The sequence below is a fragment of the Otolemur garnettii genome, unplaced genomic scaffold, assembly GCF_000181295.1.
Source record: "Otolemur garnettii isolate 467f Iridium unplaced genomic scaffold, OtoGar3 scaffold00086, whole genome shotgun sequence".
Classification (NCBI taxonomy): Eukaryota; Metazoa; Chordata; class Mammalia; order Primates; family Galagidae; genus Otolemur; species Otolemur garnettii.
In genome coordinates this window covers 6,558,520-6,566,150 of record NW_003852481.1, presented here as the reverse complement: position 1 = coordinate 6,566,150, position 7,631 = coordinate 6,558,520, and positions in this window count along the sequence as shown.

The following is a 7,631-nucleotide window of genomic DNA, read 5'->3' as shown; positions in this document are numbered from 1 at the left end:
CCTAAAGTCGCAAGAGCAGGGAAAACCTTACATTCTTATCTCAAATATAATTTCCCCATTAGAAAGACAGTGAACACTAGCATATAGTGAGGGGAAGGGATCCACAGTGGGGTCCAGCGACACTTCTCCATTTTATAATGTCCTATTAGTTACTAATTAGTTCGAACACCTCCTTAACTCCCATTTCCTTTTTCCAGCTGCTCTAAGCAGACTGCCTTATTCTTTGTACATAGCTTTGAAGTCCTAGTTTTCCCATCGTGTGATCGTTTGCTGTTTACACATCTACTTCCTCCATTTGATTGGGGAGGCAATAGCCACGTGTTAGTCATCTTTGCATCCTGCTCATGGAGCTACCTGGTAAACACTGGCTGACTCAGGAGCAGCTGAATCTAAGTCAGGGAAGGGTTTTAAGCAAGAGTCTCTCTCTCTTTCTGAAAACTGAATTATAATGCAGAATTGCTTCTTAGTTGCTACCCAACTAAAGTCTACATTAGCTGCTGGCCATCTATGCCTACTGACACCTGTGCTCTTTAGTTCTGACACAACAAAGCTTTTGCAGCAAAGGAGCAGCCCCTGTCCCATTGATGGACAGCTCCAGCGCCCACACCTCTGAATACCATCCTGTAACCCTCATCACTGTTCTTTGAACTTGTCAGCCAGCATCAGTACTCTTTGTGATGTGTCCTGAGCTATTTCAGCTGAGGGAACTAGAGGGGGGATAAGGAAAAAGGAATAGAGGTAATAATTTATTCTGGTCCTCCCTTAACCAGAGAAATAGGTGCTCAAAACTAAGCTCTCCAAATAGACTTATTTAATAAGGTGCATTGGTCAAAGAAGGACAGTGTGGCAGAACTGCCCATTCCCTCTAATTTTCTACTGCTGGTCTCGAGGCAGGATACTCTGTCTGGGTGTCCTTTCTTGGCACAGATGTGACTGCAATAGATGTTGCTGTTAAGCGAGAGATAGAGAACAGCCTTGGCCCTTAGGCATCAGGTGACCAGGCAGGACGTGTGCTGGAGCTAGTCCCATGCTGTGACTGGTCTAGCCGTGTAATGCTTTTCACTCTCCCTAATCAACCTGAAACCTGTTTCTGAGTGTTTATTTCTTGTTATATGTTTGCACCACATGGTATAAACCGGGGAAAACTTATTGTTTAGTGCAACTTATTTCAGTAACACCAGAAGTTCAAATAATTACTGGTCTGAAGATTATAGTTGTCTATGTCTTAACTCTAATTAAAATTTGACCATTGTTTTTCTTTCCTCACTTCCCAAGTGAGGAAACACATATAAATACATAAAAAATATATGCATCATGCATATGTAAATATGTATATATATAAATATAAATACAAATATATACATATTTTCCTAGTTCCATTTGTGATTTTATATATATATATGTCAGTGTATATATATGTGTGTATATATATATATATATATATATCTTGGGAAAATCACCAAATCTACTTTGCTGGCCCCCATTCTGCTTCCCCTCTCACCACTTCTACCTCCAGTTTGACAGATCTCTGCATGATGACCATGCTCCTTTTCCGAGGCAGTTAACTGTTCTCAGAGGAACTTCCTTCTTCCTCTCCACTGTGCAGCCTGCCCAGCCAGATTGTGCTGTGAAGGCAGAGACCATGGTCCCCTTCTCTGCACGGACAGCGACTGTTGTTGGGCATTTGAAGGGCTGCTTATGGTCCAAGAAGATTCCTTCTCGCCTGCCATGTACACACTAAGAGGAAAGAGAACGTCTTCTCCTTGACATAAAGTCATGGGTATTGCCTCTTTCTTTCTCTAATTTCCTTTAATTAAAGGCCACTGGGTGCAGATACAGCTCCTCTATTCTCTGTGCATCTCCCATAGCACATCTTATCCATAGCTCCAGGACAATGTCCTTCCCGTCGTAGTGATTGAAATTAGTGATGAGAATAATGACATATTATTGTGCCAAAGGCTTTCACATACCTGGTTTCATTTAATCCTCACAACAACCCTAAAAGGCAGGTATTACCACTATCCCTGCTTTATATACAAAAAATACAGTGCCTAGTGATTTAGGTGACTTGACCATCTCGTGAGACCATAAGACCTCTGAAGCAGAGACCAGAATACAGCCTTGCATTCTCTCTGGTCCATAGAAACCTTCAATCAGTTATCACAGGGGTTATGCAAACCAAGCAGTGCTTGGCTATAGTAGGAAGAGGTTATTACACCTAGGTCCAGATTTCTGAGTCCTGGGGAAAGAGGAAATGTGAGGCTGCCAGGTGGTATGTGCAGCGTGCACCTGCTCACGTGTGTGTGTGTGTGTGTGTATGCGTGTTCATGGCATCCCACAGGGTCCATCTGCGGGGAGCTGAGAAAATAACTGTAGGGAATCAGTGTGGACCCAGGATCTTTATCCACAAAGCAACGTTAGGCACTTCAGTGAGGTTGTCTGTGCTGAATCCATGACTGAGTGGAACTTGGTGAGCATCAGGGCTCAGTGTCACATCTCATGGATGAGAACCTTGAGGTGCAGAGAGATTGAAGACTGGTCACATCTGGGGAGTGGCAGACCAGTTCAGCACACCTATTTCCTGAAACATGGCTCCTGAGTACTCCCCTCTTACCTGATCCCTTCCTTGGCTGATAAACTAATTAGAGGCTGATAACATGACTCAGGGGGTGACAGGGTCTAAAGGTGACTGATCTTATCTCATTTCTTCTTGTCCCTTGGGGCTGCCATGCCCCAATCTGGCAAGGAGAGCAGTTGTAGATCTCTGACATGGTTATCCATGGCCAGTTGAGTTAACTGGGGCTCACTGAGCCTGTAACTTACTGACCCTCGCATCTCATGCCATTGTATGCGTGTTGGCATCAATTAGTGTGAGTCCCTCTTTTGAAAATATCCTAACCAAGGTGCAGGTTATATTAATACCTTAGGTATATGTCTGTGTGTGTATATAATTGAAAAGTCTATTCCTGGGTTCCCTCATCTATAAACTGGAGATAATTCCTGCCCCAATTATTTCATAGGATAGGGATGAGAATCCAATAATGGGACTGAATTCCTTACACACTTAAAGCGTCATGACAAACCATACTTGTTAGCACTGGTGGTGTGAATTCATTAGACTTATGAGTAGGGATCCAACAACTTGGGCTCGAATTGCCTTTCTATATGAAAAAAAATAAAAATTAAATTGAAATATCTGTGAGAAGTGTCACAAACCTTGTCACTGGCCTTTTCAGGATGGTGAGATAATGCTGGTCTAGGGCAAGGCCTGGGGACTTGGATCAGCTAGTGACTCCTTGCCAGCTGTTGACAAGAGTGTGCGTAGGGGGTGGGTGTGCATGCATGAGTGCATGCGTCATTTTAGTCTCAGTGTGTCTTGAGAGCATGAGCAGAGTAGAGAGATATTAGTTGGTATCCTTTGTCCATAGCCTTTTAGACCAATTCAAAATTTTGAAATCACATTGCCTCCCCCTTCCCTCAATAACCTTCCCCCATTACTCCTAGTAATTCAGTAAGTAGAAGCACACTTGCCTGATTCCATTGCACAGTTCATGTCTCACTTTTGAGGCGGGGCTGGTGATTCTTTCAGCGGCTGTTTAGGCGGAGGTCAAGGTGCGAGCGCCCTGGGCTGCCATCCCCATGAGTAGACAGGGAGCCTCTGGGTCTGAGCACAGCAGCCCAGCTGTGGAGCCCACTCTGCTGCTCTGTCTGTCCATTACCTTTGCTGTTCTGAGTGCTTTGAAAAATGTGTGAGTTCTCTCTCCACCCTCTCCTCCCTCTCCCCAGAAGCAATGCTCTCTCCCCTCCCTCCAGCCTGAGAGACGGCATTTATCTCAATGTCATTTCTTCAAGACGTGAGCTGGAACAAATCTGGAGCAGCTGCTTCGTCTCTAAGTGTCCTTTAGGGACCCCCTCAGCAGACACTGTTGCCGAGTATAATGATGACATTCTAACGACCATTAATGTACGTGTTGTCATCTTTCTATATTTACTCTTCCCGCAGGAGGCACAGCTCGGAGAAGGGAGCTCAGAAAGCAGGGAGACAGGGAGAAAGGGTCAGGGGCAAACCTCACTGCCAACCCACTGGCTGAGAACACCCATTGCTGAGGAGAGAAAAGCTGTGGGGTGGAATTTTCTGGAAGTCAAGAGGATAAAAAAAAAAAATGGGAGCAAGAGTGGGGACAAACTCGGGAGAAGGAGGAGCTAAGGATTTGGAATTTTTTAAAATTGATTTAGGGCACTGAGCTTTATCGTGCTTCAGTTCATGACCCTGGCCATGGTGTATGGCACCAATTCATTCATTCGCCCATTGAACAGGTAGTGATCGAACCCTTCCTATATGGCAGACCTTTACAAAGCACCTGGTGCAGGGTAAGTAAGAAGGACAGGGCCTGTCTTAGCCCATCATAGATGACAATGGACCCATGAGGTCTGTAAAGGGCTACACCATTGGCTCATCACAGCAACCCCATGAACTATGTGCTGTTTTCCTCAAGAACATTAAATAAATTCTCCTAGATTTTAATAAGGGCATAACCAAGCCAAGATTTCAACCCAGCTCTGTCCAGCGTTCAAAGCTTTTTCCCACTCATTCTTTTGTAGGAAACATAAGAAGAAGTGGGTGAACACTAAACCTCAGTTCTGTAGACCCTGGGAGCTCTGGAGGATTCCAGGGGTGTCTGTATGGGGCTTTCAGTCAAAATACACTGAGCAGCACAGGGCAAGGGGCTCCTTTTGCTTGGAGCTGGCCTCAGAGGTCTGTCCACCGAGGCTGCAGACAGGAATGTAAGAAGTTTCATCAGCTGCTCCCAGCTCAAGTCCTGTTTTCCATCTGAGTAAATTCTGCAACTATCTCATGATGTGTTTTCTCTAATTAATAAATTAATTCACACTTAAGCATACATTTATATGTTTTTTCACTGTTTGGAAAGCTTCCATAGTCATTATCATTGAAATAACTCCATGAGGCCATTACAGGAAGAGTTACCACCCTCAGTGGACAGAGCAGGAAATCAGGACTCAGCAACATCCACCTGCTGAGAACCATCCAGGCAGGAAGCAGCAGGCCCAGAACTCTGACACTGGCTCTTCTGTCCCAAGTCTTCTGTTCTTAACACCTTGCTATCTCCATCGTCCACGAAAGCTGGACAGGGTTGTAGATGTTCCTATCCTCAGTTTGTTTCAATTACTGGCCCAAGGTCACCAGCTGGCCTGTAGCAATATCTTTTCTTTCTTTTTTCATGAGACAGAGTCTCACTTGGTTACTCTCTGTAGAGTGCTGTCTGATCGTAGCTCACAGCAACCTCCAACTCTTGGGCTCAAGCAATTCTCTTGCCTCAGCCTCCCAAGTAGCTGGGACTACAGGCACCCACCACAATGCCTGGCTATTTTTAGAGATGAGGTCTTGCTCTTGCTCACATTGGTCTTGAACTCATGAGCTCAGGCGATGCACCCACATTCAGCCACCCAGAATGCTAGGATTATAGGTGTGTGTCACTGTGCCCAGCCTGCAATATTCTTTCTCCAACATGGGAGTACCCCACACTGAGCTTGGGTCAACAATGCTAAACTACTCTGGTTTCTGCCCCTAGGAAACAGATCGGAATATGCATGAAACACTTACGATCATTTCAAGGGCAAACGCAAGCATGCATGAAAGTGGGTGGTGTGAATCCCAAGGGAAAAAAGCAAAGTCAAAGCAAGACCTCTGTGGAACGATAGTCCTGGGCTCCAGGGGAAGCTGAGCCTTTACAGTGGCACGGAGAGAGGAGGGTTCTTTGAACAAGCAAAAAGGAAGATCCTTCACTTTCCCGTAGACGAAGGATAAGGTCAAACTTCGTCCTCTCCTGCCCATAGATCTTATCTGGGTGGGATTGTATCAAATAAATAATGTATCAGAAGATTCCTCCCCTGTTACATTAGCCCCATCAGGAGTGAGAGCACAGCCCGGGTGTGTGATAAGTGGTAATAAATGGCAATGCTTGTCGGTGGAAATTTTTCTGGCAAATTTCCGAGCCAGATTAAAAAGTAAATTAGATTTCTTCTGAAGAGTTATTTTCAAGGGTTTTTATCCACTGACGTGTGTATGTAAGATTGCAGCTTTGCCAAAGGGGAGAGAACAACGCTTAAAAAAATAATAATAATAATAAAATGAAATAAAATAAAAATCAGCATGCAATTATCTGTCTGAACAAGGCTATCGTTGGAAAGGCGTCTAATCAGAGATGTCTCAGATTTGCTTGAAATACAATGTGCAGTATAAAATGTATTTATAATGTGCCTCTTATGCTCCAATAAAATTGTTACCAGGACCAGACAATTGCAGGAGACAGGGGCTGTAAAATGGAATGGATCGAATCAAATCAGTTATTAATAACAGCTGAATAAAAGACAGCTTTGGGGGCAGGGAGTTGTGCACCATTTGGTTGGTTTGGGATTTGCTTGACCAGGTCTCTTACATCATGTGCGTGTCACGTGCCAAGGCCTCTTGTCCCTCTTCTGTGTCTCCTCTGTGGCTGTCCCTGCCCTCCGCAGGCCTCATCCTCTCGCTCCTTGCACTGTTCTGCAGCCTCTTCGCTGGTCTTTCTGCCTCTGTTTTTACTAACCCCTTTCAGTCCATCTTCCACACTGAGCTCAGAGTGCCATCCTCTTTAGCAAATCTGACCATGCTGTCTCCCTGCCTAAAAATCCCCTGGGGCTCCATGCCATCCACATCCTAGGGCCGGAACTCCCTACCTAGCCTTGTGAAGCACCTTCATTATTTGCACCCAGATGACTTTCTGGTCTCCTTTCAGCCCTCTCTTCTCCCTCCCTGTGCTCTATCCTTCCAGGATGACATGGAACCATATAAATCTTTTCCAGGTGGCTCCCTGGCTGTCAACCACTCAGTAAACCAGGGGTCCTCAAACTTTTTAAACAGGGGGCCAGTTCACTGTCCCTCAGACCATTGGAGGGCCGGACAGCAGGCCCCAGGACTAGTTGACTGCTAAGCAGGACAGGCAGCAGTGGCAAAAACACCCAGCAGGCCAGATAAATGTCCTAGGTGGGCTGCATGTGGCCTGTGGGCCATAGTTTGAGGACGCCTGCAGTAAACAATCAGTAAGTGAATAAATGATCAGAGGGGTGAACACTCTGGATGGTGCCTCCAAACAAGAGGTAAGAGTGAGAGCTGATTTAAGGAGAACTTTTGTGTTTCAAGACTAAGGAATTATACTGTGGCCATCCTCCACCCGGGCAAGCCAGCCTATCATTTAAGGTATTCCCTTCCTTAAAAGCTATTACGATAGTGAAGGGCGAACCAGCTAGGTTCACTCCTCATAGCTACTGAATGAAATAAGTAATGTGTTGGTTAATTTTCAGTTTACGTCAGTAGTCATGATCCTCTCTGGATTAGGGATTATTCAAGACTTGTTGATATCCCCTTCTTGTTCACTCCCAGCTATTGGCCATTGCTATGCTTAGAAGCAGACACAAGGGAGTTGAAACTCAGACCAGCTCATTGCATTTCTGATGAAGAAAATGTTGGGGCAGGTGGGGAAGGTTCTGTCTCTGGACTAGAATGAGCCTAGGGGGCTAAATTTTCCATTCCTCTTCCTAATAGGTCTCGTTACTCTTGCTAGGAAAAAAAAAAA